Genomic DNA, 26,171 nt, shown 5'->3' with positions numbered 1-26,171 from the left:
TCATAGAGAAGAAGATGAGATAACGAAGAAAATGCTCCGAGTTCTGCTCCCGCGTCCCGCCGCCCGTGTCACAACTCCTCTCAGTAAGGGCCCTAAGGGGTGGAGTCTGAGTGACACACAACATGTTTAGAGGCGGAGACCTCGAGCGGGAAGACGGCAGCATGGCTCCTCCAGTGCGGTCTTAACTTGATGATCATGACAGTGATTCCGCGGGCCGCAGCGCGAGCGAGGCTGTGGGATTGATTGAATTGAGTTGTGCTGCCTACTGCTACACGCTACCTACTACTAAATTGTGAGTCAGTATATTTTATTTCATTTTTATATATAAAAGCGGTATTGAGCACTACTAGCCACTAGATCTCCTGGCTGTCACTTTGTCACATGTTGGGGAATCACAGCGGCTCGGCTCCAGAAGTGGCCGGTGTCCCCGTCATCCTGCCAGGGCCGCCAAGAAGTTCATCAACTAATCATAAGTTAATATCTTATGAGGAGAGGACCAATGAGATTGAGAATTGAAATAATTAAAAATATATGGCTTTTAGAACCAGTGCAGTCAGTGCCACAGTGCCACCCAGACGCTATCCACCAGTGCCACCACCATTAAGTGTGTTGGTCGGTCACTCGAGCACTGAAGGAGGTGGAAGCATCTGACAAGTGAAGTGACACTTTAGATTTGCACACTGGAATTCATTTATGGACTTTTCGTTATAGATAGGTTTACACACTTCAACTTGTTGCACGCACCTGACGTAATTTATTTCATAACTTATTTTATTGTGATTTTATTGTCATATTTTATATGAATTGAATTTACTGTTACATTGTGGGAATAATTATTTTCATTGCATTTAGGCTTTAGCACATTCATGTCACTTTATTTTTGATACTGTGTGGAGTGTGGGCAGGGCACTGGGGGCAACAATGATATTATATCGATTGCACAGGCACTTTATTCGCACAGCCAAGTTGTGTTTGTTAGTAGTTTCTTGATGCACTTTAAGCGCTGTAGCACCATTTATTTGTTTGTTTCATATTTTCTTTTTATTGGAAAGATTTATTATAGCAGCTTTTATTATACACAGCCTTTATTTTCGTATGCGCTGATTTACAAATGACATTATACACATTTTTTTGAGCTTTATGCAACCGGCCATCTACTGTTCTGGCAGTGGTAATTTTTTTAAAAGTAACGAGTAACTATGCAGCACAAAAAAAAAATACTTGAGTAGAAGTATCGAAATCATCAAAAAAATGTAGTGAAGTAAAAGTAGAAGTAGGAGAAAAAAATTCTACTCTAGGAAAGTACAGATACCGCATTTCGGTACTTAAGTACAGTACTTAAGTAGTTCTACTTCGTTACTATACATCTCTGATTATATATTATATATTATATAATAAAATTATATTATTGATTCGATTATAATTCATGCATTTGTGTTTCAAATTTATCACATCTGGGATGTCTACTAGACTCTTGTTTTGGTCAGGTTTAAGTCAGTAATTACTAAGAATTGTAGGCCTATAATACATAACGCCAAATTTCCATGAACAAAATTGTACCGCTTTTGGTACAGAATTCCTGACAGAATCATACCGCCAGGGAGGTTAAGTGGTTAATGTTTCCCAAGCTCCCTGTTTGTCTGCCCTGTTTGCTAGTCTGGATTCCCTTGGTGATGACCTCAGGTTGGATATCGAATATGCTTGAAACTCTGCCTGCCTTTTGACTACGCATTTAAACCCTGACTATTCTGAACCTTGCCTGCCTTGTATCTGGACTGTCATTGAACCATTCTGCCTGTCTGCCAACCACAAGTACCTGTTTGCTGTGCTCAGTTTGTGCCTGCCCAGGCAATGTAGCCAGGCACTATATGTTTATAAGTCCTGGGGGCAATCGTGTACCCATAGACCTGCTTGGCTTATGGGAAAGGGGGTTTTATAGGTAAAGAACACAGAAGCCAGCTATAGTGCCTGACCACCTGCGTTAAGGGTAAGTGTGACAGGTACCCGTGGATACAACTTTTTTATGTTCCCCGGGGGTAGCTGGGCAGGTGGGGCCCCCCAGAGAACATGAAAAATTTGGCCAAGAAGGCCACAAAAATTTCAGCAAACTCTTCAATGCTATGCTGTCTAGACCAGTGATGGTGAACCTTGGCACCCCAGATGTTTTGGAACTACATGATGCTTAACTACACTGCAGAGGGCAAGAGCATCATGGGAAATGTAGTTCCAAAACATCTGGGGTGCCAAGGTTCGCCATCACTGGTCTAGAACCTTTCGGCAGTGACATCAAGGGAAGTCTGAGGAGGACAGGATAATAATAATTTTACTTTATTTTGACTGCAGGCATAGTCGATAATATTATAAACTGCCCATGCTGAAAGACAATTATTAATCAAATTTTGCAAAAAAATTTAAATTTTCTATGAAAGGTCCACTTCAAAGGAACTATGAAAATATAATTATATATACGTGATAACTAAAGCAGCTCTGACACATTGCTACGTCTCCGACCCAACACTCTCCTTTTTGTCGAACCCCTCTCACAGTCTCTCTTTTGGGATTACATATAATAAATTCTCCTTCCCCAACACAAATCATTTTAATAATTACATCTTGTCCAACTTTTCAGATTTAATTTATATTTTTACACTTAACCGGTTGTCAAAAAAATGATAGCTTCAAAGCAAAACTGATTTAGCGACAAGGGTCTTTTTCTTTTTTTTTCTACCAAGCCTTAATTTTGTTCTAAGAATTTCCATAATCTGATATTCAACAGCTAATGTGCATTTCCATATCTGCAGAGGATTCAGCCGAGTTCGCCACTACGCCGTACTTTGCAAGATAAGGTACATTAATGCTTCCAATAACTATATTGAGATCATTCAGATAGCAAATAGATTCCTCATTTCTTTATGTTTTTCATCCATGAAATCTGATATTGTGTTCGCAGTTTTTTGTTTTCTCTCTCTTTTTTTTTTTTTTTTTTAAATAGAAACTGAACAAGAAGATGATGTAATGAAAAAAGTTTCAATATTTTGTTTTTATTTTTCTAGGCCTAGCGTAATTAACCATTTGACCTCTGGAAGATTTACCCCCCGTTCATGTAAATGTTTTATTATATCTTTCCATGTGACAACACTGAATAAATACTACGATTGCTACAATGTAAAGTAGTGAGTGTACAGCTTGTATAACTGAGTGTAAATTTTCTGTCCCCTCAAAAAAACTCAACACACATTAATGTCTAAACCGCTGGCAACAAAAGTGAGTACACCCCTAAATGGAAATGTCCAAATTTCGCCCAAAGTATCAATATTTTGTTTGGCCACCATTATTTTCCAGCACTGCCTAAACCTTCTTGGGCATGGAGTTCACGAGAGCTTCACAGGTTGCCACTGGAGTACTCTTCCACTCCTCCATGGCGACATCACTGAGCCGGTGGATGTAAGAGATCTTGCGCTCTTCCACCTTCCGTTTGAGGATGCCCCACAAATGTTTAATAGGGTTTAGGTCTGGAGACATGCTTGGCCTGTCCATCACCTTTACCCTCAGCTTCTTTAGCAAGGCAGTGGTCATTTTGGAGGTGTGTTTGGGGTCTTTATCATGTTAGAATACTACCCTGTGGCCATGTCTCTGAAGGGAGGGGATCATGCTCTGCTTCATGGGCTTTCTTGTGCGTCATCTTTAGAAGAGGCTTCCTTCTAGGACGACAGCCATGCAGATCAATTTGATGCAGGGTGCGGTGTATGGTCTGAGCACTGACAGGCTGATCCCCCACCCCTTCAACCTCTGCAGCAATGCTGGCGGCACTCATACATCTATTTCCCAAAGACAACTTTTGGATATGACGCTGAGCACATGGACTCAACTTCTTTGGTAGACCATGGCGAGTCCTGTTCTGAGTGGAATCTGTCCTTTTAAACCACTGTATGGTCTTGGCCACCATGCTGCAGCTCAGTTTCAGGGTCTTGGCACTCTTCTTACAGCCTAGGCCATCTTTATGTAGAGCAACAATTCTTTTTTTTCAGATCCTCAGAGAGTTCTTTGCCATGAGGTGCCATGTTGAACTTCCAGTGACCAGTATGAGAGAGTGAGAGCGATAACACCAAATTTAACACACCTGCTCCCCATTCACACCTGAGACCTTGTAACACTAATGAGTCACATGACACCAGGGAGGGAAAATGGGGCCCAATTTGGACATTTTCACTTAGGGGTGTAATAACTTTTTTTGCCAGCGGTTTAGACATTAATGGCTGTGTGTTGAGTTATTTTGAGGGGACAGCAAATTTACACTGTTATACAAGCTGTACACTCACTACTTTACATTGTAGCAAAGTGTCATTTCTTTAGCGTTGTCACATGAAAAGATAGAATACAATATTTACAAAAATGTGAGTGGTGTACTCACTTTTGTGAGATACTGTATACTGGAATTGTTATTTACTTATTTTCTCATACTGGTAATAATAGCGACCAGTTACTTATAGTGGGGCTTGGATTTTGTGGGGGATAGTCTGACTCTAAATGACACTTTTGACACTTTGTGGGAACCAGTGACACTAATACAGTGATCAGTGCTAAAAATATGCACTGTCACTGTACTAATGACAGTGGCTGGGAAGGGGTTAAACATCTATGGCATTCAAAGGGTTAACTGTGTGCCTAGCCAGTGTTTATTTGTACACAGTGAGGTGTTTTTACTAAGGAATGTGATGCATTTTATTTCTTGCAAAGGGAATAAAAATATGTAGCTCCTTTGCAGAAAACAAAATCCAGGACATCCCTGCTAACAGGATGGAGCTGTGAATTATTTACATATGCAGAGTTCCATCCTGTGTCTCTCTTTGACGATCAGCAGGTGCCGGCGGGCATCCATTCGCTGGCACCTGCTGATTGGCTTCTGCTGTAAGAAATCGTAGTAAAAACGGCGCACCATGCACGTACCCCTATGCGCAAGTGCACCGAATGTCCGCCCTGTAGCAGGAAATCTGTTATAGGGCAGTCAGCAAGTGATTAATATAATTTTACACATAATTAACGCTTGCTTTTATTTTTAGTATTTTTATTCTGTTTATGGTGGTGAGTGAGAGCATTTTGGCCTGGTATGTAGTAAAAAAGGTTGTTTTGCCAAAGAGTTGGGAAGTGATCTTAGATGCATCTATAAGCAAAAACATATTTGAAAACTGTTTCTTTATCCACTTAAGCCCCGGAAGATTTTACCCCCTTCCTGACCAGGGGGTATTTTGCGATTCGGCACTGCGTGACTTTAACGGACAATTGCGCGGTCGTGCAACGCTGTACCTAAACTAATTTGACTTCCTTTTTTTCCCACAAACAGAGCTTTCTTTTGGTGGTATTTGATCACCTGTGCGATTTTTTGATCATGCGCTATAAACAAAAAAAGAGCGTAAATTTTGAAAAAATAACAATATTTTTCACATTTTTTTATATGAAATTCCCCCCAAAAAAAATGTAAAAATCAAAATTTTTTAACATTTTCGGGCAATTTGTTTTATGCTACATATGTTTGGTAAAAAAAAATTGCAAAAAGCGTATTTTGATTGGTTTGCGCAAAAGTTATCGCGTTTACTAACAAAGGGAAAGATTTTTGTCATTTTTGTTGTTTTTTTTTTTAACTCGTAATGGCGGCGATCTGCGATTTTTTTTGCGGTACTGCGACATTGCGGCGGACAGATCGGACCCTTGACTGACATTTTTTACACTTTTGGGGTTACCAGTGACATTACTGCAGTAATCAGTGCTATACATATGCACTGTTACTGTAAAAATACACTGGTAGTGAAGGGGTTAACTTTATTTGAGAGGGAGGGGCTGTGTGTGTCCCTAGGGGCGTGTTTCTTACTGTGATTGGCTGTGGCTTGAGCTGTAGGAACAATGATCAACGGTCCTACATAGTAGAACCGTATGATCAGTGTTTCTACACAGGGGAGAATGACAGGTGGCTTGTTTACACTAGCCGCCTGACTTTCTCCCTCTGCAGCGATGATCGCAGAGTGACCAGCGGACATCGGGTCCGCCGGTCACACGTGCAGGGGGGTCCGTGACTGCGCAGGAGCGGGAGCGCGCCTCCGGCGGCGCGCGCTCGCTCCCCAGCGCCTCACAGGCTAGTGAAGTATATCTACTTGCGGCGGTCGGCAAGTGGTTAAAAAATGTATATTTATTGGTCACGAAAAAAACATACAACACAGTCACTGCGTTTTGTGGTACTATAATAGCAACTTTCATAGTTACATAGTTACATAGTTGGTAAGGTTGAATAAAGACACTGGTCCATCCAGTTAAACCTGTGAACCTTCGTCAGGAAGGTGCATGAGACACTAAAAAAAATGTATAGATACCGGTGCATTTAAAAAATGTAAAATGTCATCAAAAAGGTAATTTATAAAAATGTATTTAAAATAACAAATAATATAGAATAAAACCTGAAAAAAATTAAGTAATAATAAATATAAATATTTTTTTTTCAGGTTTTATTTTATATTATTTTTTATTTTCGTCATATATCTTTTCTTAAAGAGGAAGTAAACCCTCCTCTGCAAGTTGTACCCAGAGGTAAGCCTATGATAAGGCTTACCTATAGGTACTGTAAATATCTCCTAAACATGTACCGTTTAGGAGATATTTGCCTTAAATGCAGTCAGTGACATCACTTGCGCATGCGCTCTGAAGGAACGGCCGCTGGTGCCGTTCCTTCAGAGCCCCAAGCCGTGACCGTCAGCTCCCGCATGCATGTGCGGGAGTGACGTAATCGCGGCTCCAGCCAATCAGATGGCCGGATGCCGAAAACCCGGAAGAAGGGCGATAGGCGACATGTCTCCTATCAGAGAGGTGGGCGGTCGGCACTTCGGGGCTTCGTTTTAAAGTAAGAATTTCATTATGAGCTAGTATGCGATGCAGTTGCTAGCCGGTGTTCCTTCATCTGTGGCTGATTGACATCCCATTTTGGCGATGTCTGCAAGGTTCCAGGACCAACACCACTCGGCAAAGCCATCATCCTCACACCAATTTTCTCTTTTCAGCTATCTATAAGGGTGGCATTCCGACCAACACTGTAATCACCCTTTCACCTTGGTGCGTTTAACCACATCCCACCCGCCCTATAGCAGATTGATGGCGGGATTGTGGTTGTATTATCCCGACAGGACGTCATATGACGGCGGCAGGATAATACGCTCTGCGCACCCCCCGGGGGTGCGCAGAGCGGCGATCGGTGCTGCGAGGTGTCAGTCTGACTCCCTGCCTCTCTGATCTTGGTAAAGAGCCTACTGACGTCCAATCACGGCTGGTCCCATAGTAAACAGGAAGAGCCGTTGATCGGCTTTCCTCAGTATGTGCCTGACAGGCACGAGTAAAGGAGCGCCGATCGGCGGCTCCCCTGACAGGGGGGGGGGGTCGGCACTGGTAATCAGATCATTGATTACCAGTGCAGCCCCTTGGGGGGGGGGTGCCACTAGAACTACCAGGGATGCCCACCCATGACCCCAGGGATGCCCACCCATGACCCCAGGGATGCCCACTATGGCCACCAGGGATGGCAATCAGGGCTCAGGGAGCCCCCCATTGCCCTCCCCATCAGTGTTGTCCGCCAGTGCCCTCCCTATCAGTGCTGCCCACCAGTGCCCATCATTGCCATCTATCAGTGTCGCCCACCAGTGCCCATTATTGCCCACCAGTGCTGCCTATCAGTGCCCATTAGTGCCCATCAGTGCCACCCGTCAGTGCCCATCAGTGCCACATATCAGTGCCCATCAGTGCCACCTATCAGTGCCCATCAATGCCGCCTATCAGTGCCCAGCAGTGCCGCCTATCAGTGCCCACCAATGCTGCATATCAGTGCTACCTATCAGTGCCACATATCAGTACCTATCAGTGTCGCCTATCAGTGCCGCCTATCAGTGCCACCCCATCAGTGCCACCCCATCAGTGCCTCCTCATCAGTGCCTGTCAGTGCAGTCTCATCAGTGCTCATCAGTGCAGGAAAAAATGTATTTATTTACAAAATTGTATAACATAAACAAAAATACTTTTTTTCAAACTTTTCGGTCTTTTTTTATTTGTTTATCAAAAAGGAAAAAACCCAGAGGTGATCAAATACCATCAAAAGAAAGCTCTATTTGTGGGGGGAAAATGACATAAATTTGGTGTAGGTACAGTGTTGCATGACCGCGCAATTGTCATTCAAAATGCAACAGCGCCAAAAGGGGAAAATTGGCCTGGGCAGGAAGGGGGTGAAAGTGCCCTGTATTGAAGTGGTGAGAAACAGGGTATGCTTTTTTCAAAAAAGCACATCGTATTTTTTATGCTTTTTAATGTGTTTTTGGTGCGTTTTCTGGTTGCCTGACTCATATGCATCTGTGAAACATGGACATGTGACTCAAAAAGCGTTTTTGATGCATTTTCCATTGATTTTAATTGGGGGTGAGTTTTTAGTGTACTTTTGAAACAGGGCAGTGCCATGCAGGATGCACCTCTATAATTGGAAATAATTTTAGTTCGATTCTTACTTTTTTAGGCAAGGTAAAAGCAAATCAAAGAGCCCCAGGGGTTCATTCTTCCTACTGGCTACAAATGTATGGGCCATTTTACACATTGACCCCCACTGAATTGGTTTTAGTAAGGCTGCATTCACATGTCAGCGTATGAATCGCGGGCAGAATTGCCGCGATTCCTCCCGCGATCCGGAAATCATTGCAAATCGCGGGACGCCTGTGCGTTGCCCGTGATTTGCAATAGCACCCCAAACGCTGAGCGATGTTGCCGCGATTTCCGCCTGCCGAATCGCGGTAACATCACGCAAAAAGAAAACCGCGGGACGCATTACGCCCAAAAAAGTACAAGAGCTTCTTTGGAGCATAATGCGTCCCGCGATTTTTTTATCCGATGTTACCGCGATTTGGCAGGCGGAAATCGTGGCAACATCGCTCAGGGTTTGGGGTGCTATTGCAAATCACGGGCAACGTACAGGCTTCCCGTGATTTGCAATGATCTCCGGATCGCGGGCGGAATCGCGGCAATTCTGCCCGCGATCCAGCCCGCTGACATGTGAATGCAGCCTAAGGGTTCCTTGAGGCCTAAACATTATTTTAGGGGTTGTTTTAGGATAAAAAGCTTAAGAGCCTGCCACAGAATGAGAGATGTACAGGAAAAAAAAAAGCTTCTGCTAAAAAATAAAACCTTCAACTTAAAAATTTAGAACAGCCACTGTGAAAAAAAAAAACGATAACTTGATTTGTTAACAGGTTGATTAGATAATTGAGATTTCCCAGACAATTGTTGATGTTTGTCTTTTTAACTCTTAGAAACAATTCCATTTCCTTTCATTTCAGGACTATTGAGTATTTTTTCTTTCCTATTTAATTAGGAAGATTTTTATTGAGTCAATTACTCTGTTTATTGATAGCTAGGAGATGATTACACATTAGATAAACAGCACACAAATGGTTATAATTGCAAACAATCTTCTTTCTGAACTTTTCAGTGTAACATTTTCATAATTACACATTTGTAATTACACTGAGTTGATGTGGTTTGCTGGGTGAGGGGAATTTTTTATGTATATTAGTAAGTTATATATTACCCTTTATAAAGGAGATTTTTTTTTATAAAAGAATGCCCCATTTTTGATATTTATAAAACTGCAGGTTCATAGTTTTAACCACCTACTGCCCAGCCTATTGTCAAATGATGGCTGGGCGGGACCTTTGTCTTTCCGGGTGAATGTCATATGACATCTTCCCGCAACGCGTCTTGCATGCGCCCACAGCCACAGCCGATGACGGATCACTGTACCAGGCCACTGCCGCTACCATGTGATCGCTGTTACTAATCACAGCAGATCACATGACAATTGTAAACAATGGATGACTTGATTTTATGGCATTCATTGTATACATTTGTGTTACTAGGTGTGATTGGTCAGTGTGATCACATATGTACAGACTGGGCCAATCACAGCCCATCTGTACCATGTGAATGGCTGTGGCCAATCACAGCTAATCACAACAATACACGCTGAATGAATCCGTTTAATTTAGAAGAAACGGTTGCTTTTAACAGTGAAATTCACTGGTATAAGCAATCATAGTATATATTCTTCCCTATAATATATATACATCCCCAGAGTAGAACAATGTTACTATGGTAACACTGTATTGCTCTGGTTCCACTTTGTTAAAAAAAATTGTAAAATAGATAAAAATAATTTAATTAAAAAGAAAACTATCAATTAAAAAAAAATATTAAAATGTTTTCTTTGTTTTTTTTTTTAAAGTACCGTCACCAGTCAGTGTCCCTAAACAACAATACACCAGTTATATGATAATGCTGTACTGCACTGGTGTCAGTATGTAAAAAAAAAAAAAAAAAAAAAAAAAATTGAAAAAAACGATTTCTTCATTTTCCAAACAAATTGTGACAAAAAATTACAACTTTAAAAAAATCGCCATGCCTCTTACTAAATACATTAGACTGTCTAATTCCAAAAAGGAGCTATTTGGGGGATATTTGTACTGTCCTGGCGGTTTCGAGCCTCAAGAAATTAAATACGCCGTCGGTACATCAGGATTGATCAATTTTCAGATAAACAGTATATACCATAGTTTGTGGACTCTATATCTTTTGCTACAGACTAAATAATATACATAGATCTGGGCTATTTTCATTAAAGAAATGTAGCAGAATTTACATACAACAAAGAAACAATGATCTATAATAATATAATAAAAATAATTCACTTTTTAAGCTCTCTCAGGGGTGATGGCGAGAGATTGAGAAAAGCATGTCTTGCTACCTTGCTGTATCTTCTCAAAATGGTGGCTGATACACTTCCTGTAGAAATTCCTGTAGAAATTCTACCAATAATGCTCTGGTTCCTAACAACTTTATTAAACACATTCTTTTACAGTTTACAGTATTGCAGAACAACTGAAGCAATACCAAAAGAGGACAGTAGATGGCGACTGTGCTCTGCAAATAACTAACTTGTGTGAATCAAGAAAACCCAACATGTTATTTTAAGCAACATAAACACAAGTAATCAGAATAGAAGTCTGGTGGACAGAACAATGTGTGTTTGAGCTTTTGGGTGCACACCCTAATGCAATAGGTTGCGCACACCCATGCAGATACGGAGCCGTGGCTGGGCCCCTTACCCTCTATCTTCTCATTGGCTCACTGACTTTTATTGACAGCAGTGTGAGCCAATGGTGCTCAGCTGCTGTCTCAGCCAATCTGGAGAGAGAGTGTTGGGCAGCCGAGTCTCTCGTGCAACATCACTGGATCGAGATGGGCTCAGGTAAGTATTAGGGGAGCTGAGGGGGGCTGCTGCACACAGAAGTTTTTTTTAGTTTAATGCATAGATTTCATCAAAATAGAAAATCTTCTGCCGATACAACCCCTTTAATTTTCATGTGTAACCACTTACAGGCCTCCATCACTGAGTCCCCTTTTTAAATGCAGGTATGCATCTCTTCCTGTGTGAATGAAGCCTCCAAACACTGCTGTATTAATAAATTATAAAAAAATAAAATTGTAAACATTGTAAAAATGTTATTGGAGAGCACAAGAAAAGCGCAGGTGGGAACACTTGTTTCCCTTACGGGAATCTTGAATAGGGCCTAAGACCTTGGTCATGTTTTGATGAAGTACTCATGTAGCCAATAGAAGATTTTTGCTTTTACTTTCAAGGTCGGATGATAAATTTGGTAACAGGAACAAACCTTCTTTTAGACATCTTGATAACTGAAGCCCACTGTCTTTTTATAAAATTCTTCAGGGAAACAGTATACTTTTTATTTCTAATGACTTCCTGCACAGTAAGTTTATTTTGTGGACACTGTCGTGATCTTCGCAGTAATGAGGTCTCCTGCACGCTCCAAGGAGGAGCACTGGTTCATGAAATATTAATGCCGCTTTCAACAACTCTTTAGATGGAAGTCAGCGGTTTCCAGGGCTCTCTATTTATCATGGCATGGGTCCAACCGAAATACAATGGGAAGATCGATGAAGCTCATATATCAGTCCCACTGTCAGGTTTGGTCTATTTCTGTTCTTAAAGATGGATATCAATACACTTGCCCAGGAATGAGTACATCCCGCCTTTACCCTTCATGAAAGGTTGACAAGAAGTAATTACTGCAGAGACTTTGTAACAAAATGTAATCCATACTTATCTACTTTCTACTCTGGAGATACTCCATATCAGGCAGTGATGAGGTGCTGGGTGCAGAACCTACTGCAATCAGCTGAAGATGGGACTATGGCATAAAATTTGATTGGTCGTTTTGGGTTATACATTCTCACTGCTTCTAATAAGTCTGACAAATTCATTATTTAAAATAATTCAAAAATCACGATTTGTATCTAACGCCTTGTTTACCCAGGCATCTGGCAGTCCATAAAAATAGGCGGTTGAGCCACTCTTTTAGCACCACTCAATCATCTTATAACCACAGCGCTACCCCCAGAGCAGTCACTTGGTTATGATGGATCTTCTGTTTTGCCCGGTCCCCACTGACACACCCGGTTAAAAATTGAAGGACTGGGCAAATGGTTAGTATGCTACCACACAATTTCAGTATTCAGGAAACAGGCCATAAACTGCTGAGTGTGAGATAAAGTAGATATATTGTAATAAAGCAAGTCAAACACAAGGCATAAACCAGTATACAGACAACTGTACATGTTTAAAGATGCTGAACTAAAAAGGGTGAACACTGGCTTATAATTTGGCAACTACTATACTGCAGCAATGCTAAACCATCTTTAACTAGGGTTAAAAGTATCAGCAATAGCTAACCCCAAAAAAACAAAGGTACTTGTGTGCACACGATGCATACAGCCCCAATAGAGGGTGGGTGTATTCATTTCTGATGAGGGGGTACCCCTGGAGGTGGTTGCAAAGTACCTGGCACCTAATTGTCAGTGTTGGCCATCTTTCACTGGGGCTCTTCTGTAAAGTGGTGCACGTGTAGCTGTTCCTTTAAGAGTGTGCAATCGATTAGCTAGTGGGCTCCTAAACAAAGAGCAGTTTCTAATGGCAGTAACTGTATGCAGCAAAGGATTGAACTTGTCAGTTCAACAAGTTCGGTCCCATATGCTTGGTGGTCTGTTGTCCTAGAAGTCTCAGTCCTTTGGATCAGGTCCCTCACAAGGCTCAGTCCCAATGTGCAGACTCTCATTAGCACTCTTAGAATCTGTCTCTCTGAAGACAGATAAGGGCAGCAGGGTCTATGTTCCACAGTCTTTTTCACCAGAGGCTCTCGATGGCTCAGTCATCAGCCTCTCTCAACACAGCACACAGCTCTGGTCCCTGTCTACACAGGCTGTCTCCTGGAACAGGCACACGCAGCAGCAGGTCCGCATGGTCTGGTTTTCCCACACTGTCTGCCCAGATCCTAGCAGAATTTCCTGTGAAAAGTACTGTCCTCTCCTCCTCTTGTGTGCAGGGTGTGCCTGAGTATTGTAGTACTGCAGTCCATAGCCTCCATTGTACAGCGACAGTGCTCCTCCAGGACTACATCTCCCATAATCCATTGACAAAGGCACATCCAGATGGGAGAGGGAGATGAGCAGAGGGCTCACACCCACAGCCAGCAGTGGGGTGGGGGAGGGGGGGCACGAGTGGGGGAGCATGCACACAGCTCAACTCTTCAGCAGCCCAGCCACACTTTACTCAAGGCAACAGCAAGAGAGGGGGAGAAAGCCTGCAGCACAATGATGATGGGGAGAGGGAAGTGAAGGGAGAGAGGCACGTGAAGCGTTCTATTCAAATAAGTGGGGTAATTTATTGAGAAGTGTCCATGTGCTGCTGGCTACTGTCCACATCAAAATCTTCTGTCTTCTGCCTCCAATATACCCCACAGTAATAATCTTTCAGTGCTACAGGGGTTTACACAGGTGCCGGACATATCATATCATCAACAGTGCCTACTATGCTTATCCTTTCCACCACTCTCCTCCACTCATACAAGTTGTAATATAGCTTTCACAAATAAAAAACACTCTATGAATGGAGGAGGTGGACCTTTTAGCCTGTCCTCCATTAATAGAGCACTTTTCATTGGTGGAAGCTATATTAAAACTTCTATGAGTGGAGGAGGGGCACAAAGGGTGAGCATAGGCAACATTCTTGACAAGTGCCTATTATAGGTCCATTGGTTGTATTAACTCCCTGCTGTGGGGGTATGGTGGGGGTATGGGGGGGGGGGGTGATGATTAACAAAAATAGCTTAGCTTAGACTTTAGTTAAAAAATAATCACACTTGACTGTCCCCAAGTCCTGCTCATCCCTCTCCAAGCCTGAGTGCAGCTATACAGAGGATATAAGGGGTCTAATTCAAGTAAAATTTAGGTATTTATACTGGAATACATTTAATGGTTATTTTTTGCCTGAATTGATTGTTTTTTCATAATATCTGTCCAGAGTCAACTTCAACAACAGCCTGACTTTCAATCAATCATTTGAAATTTTGGGAGTATGAACCCCTGTAAAAAAAATACATAAGAGAAAGTTTTCTTCATTGTGAGCTTTGCTTTTCAATGGCTACCCAAGGAATAATGATGGCCTCTTCACACATCATCAGAGAAAGCCATGCCAGTAGCAGCGCCGGGCTATGCAGCCATGTCCTGGCTGGCACCACTTCCAGTGCCCACTCTAGTGAAGATGATTTGTTAGGCTTTACTTGCCTGAACTTATTTAATATTTCCTTCCACCGGCCCGCCAGTCATCTGTGACACAGCCGCCGCCGTTCTCACCTTCATTCTTCAGAAAGACGGGAAATATAATATTCATTTAATGCTTTGGCTACCATTCGATTTTCTGTGCATCCACCCAGAATGTCACAGATATTATTTTACAAACCTCTTTTCGAACAGACGCCTTTTTACTTTGCATTAGCAAGAAATTGCATTTTTGTTCTAGATGTCTAACAATTTGACACTAACATGCGGGCGGGCGGAGGTAATTACGCCTATTTCAGCCACTTCCTTTCTACATGCTCTCCATCCAGCACCAGTTCCATATCTTTAGTCTGGACCGGGGTTCCTGATATTGACAATGGTGGAACATGCCTGTACAATGTGCATCAGCATGGCCACCTGTGGCTTGAGACCCATGACTCGCGTGACACCCGTAGGGCTCCTTTCAAACTCCTTTCACACTTGGGGTGATGTCGGCCATGGTAGATGACTGTTTAGAGGGTGGTTTATAGGTGTTCAGACGGCAATGCTGTCGCCCCCTGATGCATTTTCTTTTTATGTGGCTGAACAGCAGTTTTGCATTGGGGGAATGTCCCGTAACTGCAAGCTAAGTGTTTGGCTGACAGTTGTGCCAGGTCCCCATCCACTGACTTGGGAGAGTATGACAGGCGGTGCCACCTGTCAAATTTGGCGTGTAGCATTGAAATTTCCAGGCCAATGTTTATAGCTGCACCAGGTCCACTTGTAGGAAAGGGGGGGGGGAGGTTTGGTGGTAAAAACCATGAAGCAACTGCCTATTCTTAACAACTACCCCCCCCCCCACCTCATTCCCAGATGCAAGTTTGAAAGGAGCCTTTGTGTATTTACCAAAGGTGTTGGTCAGAACATATAAACAGCCTTTATTCCTTTCCTCAGGTGTGAAGTGGTCAGACTAGCCTTTCTCAAACTTTTTTCCCCAGAGAAATGCCTAAAATATTTTTTTAGGTCTAAAGGAACCCCAGTCTAAACCAATTGATGAGGCTAATATGCCCTCTTACAATGGTGGCCAGTAGTAGGAAGAATACCACCTTACAGACATTTAAAAGGATGATTGGTTTCATACAACTGGCTTTGTCAAGTTGTTTTAGTCCTGAAACTTTGGAGGCACCAGCAAATTTGAGGTCATTTTTCGCTTAAGTGACCTCCACAAGCACGTCCACCCTTTTCCATATTTAAGGTCTTTGCGAGATGACAGGGTCTAGGAAGATTATAACAACAAGTTTCACACCACAGAAGAGCAGTTGAGAGACCATAATAATTATAGCGCTCATCCCTGACAGAGCCCGCTGTTTTTCCCCAGGTACTTTTTCCAAGCAGCAGCAGCCAGGCATACAGTAACAGTCACTCTTCTGGCTCAATGAACAGTCTAGGGTAGTGATGGTGAACCTTGGCACCCCAGATGTTTTGGAACTACATTTCCCATGATGCTCAACTACACTACAGAGTGCATTAGCATTATGGGAAATGTAGTTCAGAAACATCTGGGGTGCCAAGGTTCACCATCACTGGTCTAGGGGTATTTTTTGATGTTGTATTGTAAGTTGAATTTGCATAGGGTTCGGAACTGTGGGATACGCCAGTAGCACAATAAATTAAAACAATGACACTCTCAACTTTGTGAAAGTTACTTAGTATGGTCCCTCTAGCAGCATCTAAGGGATCAAGCAACATTGAGACCCTATAGGAAAGGTCCCAATCTAACCACGCTCTGTCACCAACGCGCAAAAGATAGTAGCAGCATACAGTAACTAGGATCCTACACTCAGGTCTGTACTCACAATGCTCTTACATACTTGGATGTCTTCCTACAATATCAGACAGACATTTCTCATGTGAACTCTCCAGACCAGATCCTCAGTGAAATTCCTCAATCACTTCCAGAAAGTTTCTGCAAAACAGACCCCCCCAGCTCTAGCATAGCTGTGACCTTGATGAGTACATGAAGAACTATAGCTGAACTGACTAGAAGGACAGCAGCCCTTCAGGCTGAGAACTTCTCCTCCTGGACAAGAACTGGGCTGCTTCAGGTCCCAGAGTATTCATGCACTTCACAGCCACCTACTGGGCATCCTCCTCCAGGGATTGGCTGGGACCACATGACAATTCAGGCTGTAAATTTGACTCTTCCAGCCTGCTACATTTCAAGAGGCGAAGGGGTGCAGTCGAACCTGCAGCCAATTAAACCCAGAACAGCCCAAAACAATCACAAACTGCTCCGCTGATTACAGGGGAGCCAAAAAGTATAAAACTTACATACAAAAGAGAAACACATTGCCAGTCTCTGCGCAGATCCTGGAGATTAATTCTCAAGCTGGGGAATCTTGTAGCATGGCCAGTGGTGAAACACATGAAAGCGTGGCAGCTCTCTTAACCCTCCATGAGATATGAGGCAGAGAAACTAGGCAGAAAACAAAAGAAAGAGAGCGCACACCGCCCTAGTGTAACACCATTTAATGAAAAAAATGAAAGCCATAAAAACAGGTACTCACAAACAAGTATAGTGTCATGCATGGAAATGATATCCCCCGATCTGATGTGTGTAGGGTACTCTCCTCCTTGCCGGCGGCTCAGCTGTTCGCTCCCGCAGTATTACGTGGATAACGTCCAGCTAAGGCAACCACCTCAGATGACTCAAGGTAGCTCAATGCGGTGCGCCTGCGCACGGTCCAGCCGCTCGCTGCATACTCTGCAAAAGCCGGATACTGTAGCCGACAGTGTGGTTACACAGAGGGGAGATCCCCGATCAGGACCCAGGACATGACATTCATGGGGCTGCTAAAGACAATGTTTCGGAGGCGTGGCCTCCTTCTTCAGGTCTCATTTTCTTTTCATTAAATGGTGTTACATTAGGGCGGTGAGCGCTCTCTTTCTTTTGTTTTCTGCATAAAACTTACATAACCTATCTAACAGCCTGTCTAGGAGGGTGTCAAACCATTAAAAAAGACAATTAAAAGACAGTATGTCCGTTTTTTTTTTTTTTTAACTTGTCTTTCATCAATCACAGAGCTAGTAGCAGGTCACATTCAACTTGAATTGTTCTGTAATGTTGAGAACATTTTGTAGCTTCTGCATTCAACTTCTTCAGTTCAATTGCCTGGAGAAGCTACAAAACATCTTCAACATTACAGAACAAGTCTAGATGAAAGTGACTACTACTACCAGCTATACTGTGACCTGGATAAACAAGAACCTTTACAGACACATCATTTATAGAGAAATAAAACTTTAAGCAAGGTACTGCAATCTTTGAACACACATCTCAGGCAACAAGCACTGAATACAATTGCTTTAAAAAGAAACTTTAACCGTGTTTCACCATTTTGTATTTTTTTTTTTTTTTGATGTTTACAACTTTATAAACCTTTATATTATTTTTCATTACTTGCATCCAAACATTTAAAGCGTAGTTCCACTTTTGTTGAGAAAAAAAAAACTTCCCCTCTGGGTGATCTCTGTACAGTACAAGGATTTTAACCACTTCTGGACTGGAAGGATTTGCCCCCTTAACCACCCTGGCGGTATGATTCTTTTGGATTTTAGGTGCAGAAAGCGAAGCGGTACCATTATTTTGCATGTAATTATTGTGAATGAGCAGCCCAAACCAACTGTATACATTTATTATATATATATATATATATATATATATGTGTGTACATATATTATATATATATATGTATATATATATATATATATACAATGGGTACGGAAAGTATTCAGACCCCCTTAAATTTTTCACTCTTTGTTATATTGCAGCCATTTGCTAAAATCATTTAAGTTCATTCTTCTTCCTCATGAATGTACACAGAGCACCCATACTGACAGAAAAACACAGAATTGTTGACATTGTTGCAGATTTATTAAAAAAGAAAAACTGAAATATCACATGGTCCTAAGTATTCAGACCCTTTGCTCAGTATTTAGTAGAAGCCCCCTTTTGATCTAATACAGCCAGGAGTCTTTTTGGTAAAGATGCACCAAGTCTTTCACACCTGGATTTGGGGATCCTCTGCCATTCCTCCTTGCAGATCCTCTCCAGTTCTGTCAGGTTGGATGGTAAACGTTGGTGGACAGCCATTTTTAGGTCTCTCCAGAGATGCTCAATTGGGTTTAAGTCAGGGCTCTGGCTGGGCCATTCAAGAACAGTCACGGAGTTGCTGTGAAGCCACTCCTTCGTTATTTTAGCTGTGTGCTTAGGGTCATTGTCTTGTTGGAAGGTAAACCTTCGGCCCAGTCTGAGGTCCAGAGCATTCTGGAGAAGGTTTTTGTCCAGGATATCCCTGTACTTGGCCGCATTCATCTTTCCCTCAATTGCAACCAGTCGTCCTGTCCCTGCAGCTGAAAGACACCCCCACAGCATGATGCTGCCACCACCATGCTTCACTGTTGGGACTGTATTGTACAGGTGATGAGCAGTGCCTGGTTTTCTCCACACATACCGCTTAGAATTAAGGCCAAAAAGTTATATTTTGGTCTCATCAGACCAGAGAATCTTATTTCTCACCATCTTGGAGTCCTTCAGGTGTTTTTTAGCAAACTCCATGCAGGCTTTCATGTGTCTTAGTGGCTTCCGTTGGGCCACTCTGCCATAAAGCCCCGACTGGTGGAGGGCTGCATTGATGGTTGACTTTCTACAACTTTCTCCCATCTCCTGACTGCATCTCTGGAGCTCAGCCACAGTGATCTTTGGGTTCTTCTTTACCTCTCTCACCAAGGCTCTTCTCCCCCGATAGCTCAGTTTGGCCGGACGGCCAGCTCTAGGAAGGGTTCTGGTCATCCCAAACGTCTTCCATTTGAGGATTATGGAGGCCACTGTGCTCTTAGGAACCTTAAGTGCAGCAGAAATCTTTTTGTAACCTTGGCCAGATCTGTGCCTTGCCACAATTCTGTCTCTGAGCTCTTCAGGCAGTTCCTTTGACCTCATGATTCTCATTTGCTCTGACATGCATTGTGATCTGGAAGGTCTTATATAGACAGGTGTGTGGCTTTCCTAATCAAGTCCAATCAGTATAATCAAACACAGCTGGACTCAAATGAAGGTGTAGAACCATCTCAAGGATGATCAGAAGAAATGGAAAGCACTTGAGTTAAATATATGAGTGTCACAGCAAAGGGTCTGAATACTTAGGACCATGTGATATTTCAGTTTTTCTTTTTTAATAAATCTGCAACAATGTCAACAATTCTGTGTTTTTCTGTCAGTATGGGGTGCTATGTGTACATTCATGAGGAAGAAGAATGAACTTAAATGATTTTACAAATGGCTGCAATATAACAAAGAGTGAAAAATGTAAGGGGGTCTGAATACTTTCCGTACCCACTGTAAATATGTATGTATGTATATATATATATATATATATATATATATTGTGACAGGAAGTCAGGAAAATCTATGGGTGTTGTCACTGACGGGAGATATATTTCTGCTTGGTTTAGACAATTCACTAATTGCTATCAGGTGTCGGCTGCAGAGGTAGGCAGGAAGGTGTACGGAAGTTGAGAACACTTTCAGCTGTTCAGAATGAGGCAATTAAGATCTCTATAACTTGTCCAAAGGGAGTCTATTGATTGCTGTCTCCTGAGGCTGTGTAAGCTGGGGAGAGCAGTCAGATGAGAGACTTCTAAAGGTGAGGTGTTGAATTTTTTCCTGTGTAAAGAAAACACAAATGGACATTTGAGTGTCTGCTGTAGAACCAGCAGGGTCTGCCCAAAGAGTAGGTTGGGAAGACTCCTTAGATAGGTTCCGGTGTGTGAGAAGGTAGACGCCCACAGTGGCCAGGATTTATTTTGTGTTTTGTTTTATTTTGATGTTTTTGCTGCATGCACTGTTTTGAAGAAATTGGACGAATAAACCATAATCTGTTGTTTTCAACCACTCCTCGGCTATCTCCCTGTGTGACGAACCCCCCCCAAAAGGGGTTATCCACACCCGCTACCGAGCTAATCCCTCACATATGGTGGAGTGCCGCGGGCAGTTAAAGTAAACCCAAAAAAATGGAGGAAATACTGAAACAACTGATTATATCGAATGCAGCCCAACAGCAGGCAAATGCAGCTCAACAGCAGGCAAATGCGGATTTTCAGCGGAGCTTTGCAGCTCAACAACAAGCTCACCGAGAGGCCATTGAAGGCGTGGAACAGAGACACCAGCAGCAAATGGAGGCCATTGTGAAACAGCTTCAGAGACAGCAGACCGAGGTTGGGAGTCAGGCCAGTAACATACCGACTTTTCGGGTAAACCACTTATTGCCAAAGATGACTACAGATGAGGACCCTGAGATGTTTCTGACCACGTTTGAAAGAACAGCGGAGAAAGAGAGTTGGCCTAAAGAACAGTGGGCTGGACTAGTGGCCCCCCTATTAGCTGGAGAAGCCCAAAAGGCATATTTTGACTTGGAACTTGCAGATGCAAAAAACTATGATCGATTAAAAGTGGAAATATTGGCACGTTTTGGGGTAACCTTGGATGTCCGTGCTCAGCGGGTCCACAATTGGAGTTATCAGCTGAAGAAACCACCCCGGTCGCAGATGTATGACCTCATCCATTTGGCTAAGAAATGGCTGCAGCCAGAAATTCTGTCCGGACCAGAAATTTTGGAGCGAGTAGTCATGGACAAATTTCTTAGGTCTCTTCCTAACACCCTGCAGAAATGGGTAAGCCATGGTGGTCCGGAAACCGCAGACAAATTAGTAGACCTGGTCGAAAGGTACCTAACAACTGAGAATTTGACCTCTTTTTCCAGAGATGCACAGACTTTTCACCCCAAGACCAGACCCTCCCCACCTATAAGTAAGACTGCGTCAGGGGATGGGGGTGGAGAGAGGATCCAAAGAGCAACTCGAGGTGTTAGTAGGACTACTACTAATGTTTGGCGAGAGCGACCTGGAAGACCCATCCCACAGGAGAGGACTGGAAGGTTGATTTGTTACCGTTGCCGGGAAGAGGGACATGTAGCAGCAGTTTGCCCAGCGGTTTGCCCAGTGGATGATGAACCCATGCATTGTGACTTTCTGACAGAGAGACGACAGTCCTTTTTTGCAACCACATACACTGCAGTAAAGGGGAATGAGAAACCTTTATATAGAATGTGTTTAGATGGTAAAGATGTTGTGGTATTGTTGGATTCAGGTAGCCTGGTTACCTTAGTGAGAAGTGATCTAGTGGTGAAAAAAAACGTACATCCTAGGAAAATGGCGGTAGTTTGTGTACATGGGGACACTCGAGAATATCCGGTGACTACAGTTTCCTTTGAAACCTCCCTCGGTAACTTGTGTCACCAAGTGGGTTTAGTTCCCAAACTGCCACATGACGCCATTGTGGGAAGGGATTTCCCAAAATTCTGGGAACTCTGGGATTGCCCAGATTCCCCAGTAGGTGGTTCTTCTGAGCCTGAACCATCTACTCCAGAATCCTCTAACTGTGAGGATTATCCTGAGTTTCCGTGCTCAGTCTTAGCCGGGGAAACACCAGTCCCTAGGGAGGAGCCTGCTACCTCAGAAGAGGAACAGCGGCCGTTAGGGTTGGATGACCTTAAAGTGCACCGAGAAAATTTTATCACTGAGCAATTGAGGGACCCCACATTGCTAAGAGCCCGGGAGAATGTAGTGAAGATAGATGGGGAGCTAGTTAACCCTGACGAGAGGATTGCCCTCCCTTACTTCATTATTGAGAGGGACCTCTTATATCGAGTGTCACAGAGGATAGAGGACACTGTTGAGCAACTGGTAGTGCCTAAACCGTACCGCAAGATGGTTTTGGAACTGGCCCATGGGCACATTCTTGGGGGACATTTGGGAGCAGAAAAAACCCGGGAGAGAATCACCCAGAGGTTTTATTGGCCTGGGATCACTAAGGAAGTGGAATTGTACTGCTCTTCCTGTCCAGTGTGTCAGATTAATGCACCCATGCCCCATTTCCGTAGTCCTTTGGTACCCCTGCCCATTATCGAGGTTCCTTTTGAGAGGATCGCCATGGATTTGGTTGGGCCCTTACTGAAGTCCACAAGAGGGCACCAGCACATCTTGGTGATAATGGATTATGCCACCCGTTACCCAGAAGCGATTCCTCTCCGAAATACCTCTGCTAAAACCATAGCCAAGGAGTTATTTCAAGTTGTCACCCGGGTGGGTCTACCTAAGGAAATCCTAACTGACCAGGGCACCCCGTTTATGTCCAGGGTGACAAGAGAACTTTGTAAACTCCTGAAAGTGACCCAGTTACGTACCTCAGTATATCACCCTCAAACAGATGGGTTAGTGGAGAGGTTTAATAAAACGTTAAAACAAATGTTGAGGAAGGTGGTGGATAAAGACGGAAAGAATTGGGATTATCTGCTCCCTTATCTGATGTTTGCCATAAGAGAGGTTCCCCAATCATCCACAGGGTTCTCTCCGTTTGAGTTGCTGTATGGGAGGCACCCCCGGGGCCTACTTGACATTGCCAGGGAAACATGGGAGAGTGAGAGTTCCCCTCATCGAAGTGTGATTGAGCATGTTGCCCAAATGCAAGATAGAATTGCCCAAGTGATGCCGATTGTGAAGGCACATTTAGCCCAAGCCCAGTTGGCTCAACAAAGGATTTACAATCGTGGGGCCCAGGTCCGTTCTTTTGCACCTGGTGATAGGGTGTTGGTGTTGGTCCCCACGGTCGAAAGTAAATTCCTAGCCAAATGGCAGGGGCCCTATGAAGTATTGGAGAAAATAGGGATGGTGAATTATAAAATTAGCCAACCAGGAAGACGAAAACCTGAGCAGCTCTATCACGTGAACTTGTTAAAACCATGGAAGGATAGAGAGTCCTTGGTCGCTGAGACTACCCGAGTTTCTGCTCCAGTTCACCTGGCTGTCCCTGAAGTTGGGATAGCAGAGACTCTGTCCAAACTTCAGAAACAGGAGGTTAAAGAATTTGTGCTCCGTAATAGGGAGAAGTTTTCAGACCTGCCAGGTTGGGTCTCGGGAGTTAAACATGACATTATCACCACCCCAGGGGATAAGGTCAAGTTAAAGCCTTATAGAATTCCAGAAGCCCGGCGAGATGCCATTCGCCAGGAAGTAAAAAAAATGCTTGAGTTGGGGGTGATAGAAGAGTCAAATAGTGATTGGTCCAGTCCCATTGTCTTAGTGCCCAAACCAGATGGAAGTTGGCGGTTTTGTAATGATTTTCGCCGCCTAAATAAAATCACTAAGTTTGACACCTATCCTATGCCCCGCATAGATGAACTAATTGATCGCCTAGGCACTGCCCGGTACATGACCACGTTAGACCTTACCAAGGGTTATTGGCAAATTCCTCTCTCGGGGTCGGCCAGGGAAAAAACAGCATTTGTAACTCCAGACGGATCTTTCCAATATCGGAGGATGCCTTTTGGGTTACAGAATGCTCCTGCCACATTCCAACGCACCATGGATAAGACCCTTCGGCCTCATCTAGCCTATGCTGCTGCATACCTCGATGACGTGGTCATTCACAGTGAGGATTGGGACTCACACTTACCAAAAGTTCAGGCTGTGTTGGATTCCATCTGGAAAGCTGGGTTTACAGCCAATCCAAAAAAATGTACCATTGGGCTAGAAGAGGCGAAGTATCTGGGGTATACCATTGGTAGAGGTCTAATCAAGCCCCAAATAAACAAAGTTGAAGCTATTAAGGATTGGCCACGTCCCACCAGCAAGAAACAGGTTCGTGCATTTTTGGGGATTGCAGGTTATTATCGCCGTTTTATTCCCCATTTTGCCTCACAGGCTGCTTCCCTGACCAATCTGACCAAAGGGAAGGAGTCTGTCATGATCAAATGGACTCCCGAGGCAGAAACAGCTTTTCAGGCTTTAAAACAGGCCTTATGTAGCCAGCCAGTTTTAAAGTCGCCTGATTTTTCACGAGACTTTGTGGTCCAGACAGATGCATCAAATGTGGGTTTAGGAGCTGTACTGTCCCAGATTATCAATGGGGAAGAACACCCTGTTATGTACCTCAGCCGAAAGTTGAAGGCCCATGAAGAGAATTATGCCACCATTGAGAAAGAGTGTTTGGCGGTGAAATGGGCCTTGGATTCTCTCCGATACTACCTCCTGGGTAGACAGTTTGAACTGGTGACGGATCACGCCCCATTGAAGTGGATGGCACAGAACAAGGAGACCAATAGGAGAATAAATAGGTGGTTTCTGGCCCTTCAGGAATTTAGTTTTGTGGTAACGCATCGCCCCGGTGTTCAAATGGGGAATGCAGATGGTTTGTCCCGTGCACATGCGTGCCTGTCAACCTGTGTCCCAACCCTAGGGTTGAAACAAGAGGGGGGGGTATGTGACAGGAAGTCAGGAAAATCTATGGGTGTTGTCACTGACGGGAGATATATTTCTGCTTGGTTTAGACAATTCACTAATTGCTATCAGGTGTCGGCTGCAGAGGTAGGCAGGAAGGTGTACGGAAGTTGAGAACACTTTCAGCTGTTCAGAATGAGGCAATTAAGATCTCTATAACTTGTCCAAAGGGAGTCTATTGATTGCTGTCTCCTGAGGCTGTGTAAGCTGGGGAGAGCAGTCAGATGAGAGACTTCTAAAGGTGAGGTGTTGAATTTTTTCCTGTGTAAAGAAAACACAAATGGACATTTGAGTGTCTGCTGTAGAACCAGCAGGGTCTGCCCAAAGAGTAGGTTGGGAAGACTCCTTAGATAGGTTCCGGTGTGTGAGAAGGTAGACGCCCACAGTGGCCAGGATTTATTTTGTGTTTTGTTTTATTTTGATGTTTTTGCTGCATGCACTGTTTTGAAGAAATTGGACGAATAAACCATAATCTGTTGTTTTCAACCACTCCTCGGCTATCTCCCTGTGTGACGAACCCCCCCCAAAAGGGGTTATCCACACCCGCTACCGAGCTAATCCCTCACAATATATACATAAAAAGTACAGTAAAACTGCAGGAAAGGGCACTGGGGGGCAAACTAATATGATTTTTTTTTTATTTTGAATAGTATCAGTGTGTTTGGTGTGTTTTTACATTTGAATTTGCCGCCGGTTCCACCCCCCTGCGAACGTCACGTCGCAGGAGACAGAAGCCGGGGCACGGAGACGATCGGGAGGAAGATCCGCCGCCAGACACCGCCGGAACACATCGCTGGATCCCGGTGACAAGGTAAGTAACCCTGCTTACAGGATCCAGCGATGCTTCTGGCGGTACCCCGAGTTCGGCTGGGGGTTACCGCTTTTGGCTCTGAAATTTAACCCCGAACCACGCTCGGGAATACCGCTAAGAAAGTTAATGACCAGGCCATTTTTTGCGATTTGGCACTGCGTTACTTTAACGGACAATTGCGCGGTCGTGCGATGCTGTACCTAAATACAATTGATGTTCTTTTTTTCCCACAAATAGAGCTTTCTTTTGGTGGTATTTGATTATTTTTTGCGCAATAAATAAAAAA

Source organism: Pelophylax lessonae, assembly GCF_965119305.1.
Source record: "Pelophylax lessonae genome assembly, chromosome: 10".
In the NCBI taxonomy this organism is placed as follows: domain Eukaryota; kingdom Metazoa; phylum Chordata; class Amphibia; order Anura; family Ranidae; genus Pelophylax; species Pelophylax lessonae.
The sequence above is the reverse complement of the archived record's forward strand: the minus strand, read 5'-3'. Positions refer to the sequence as shown.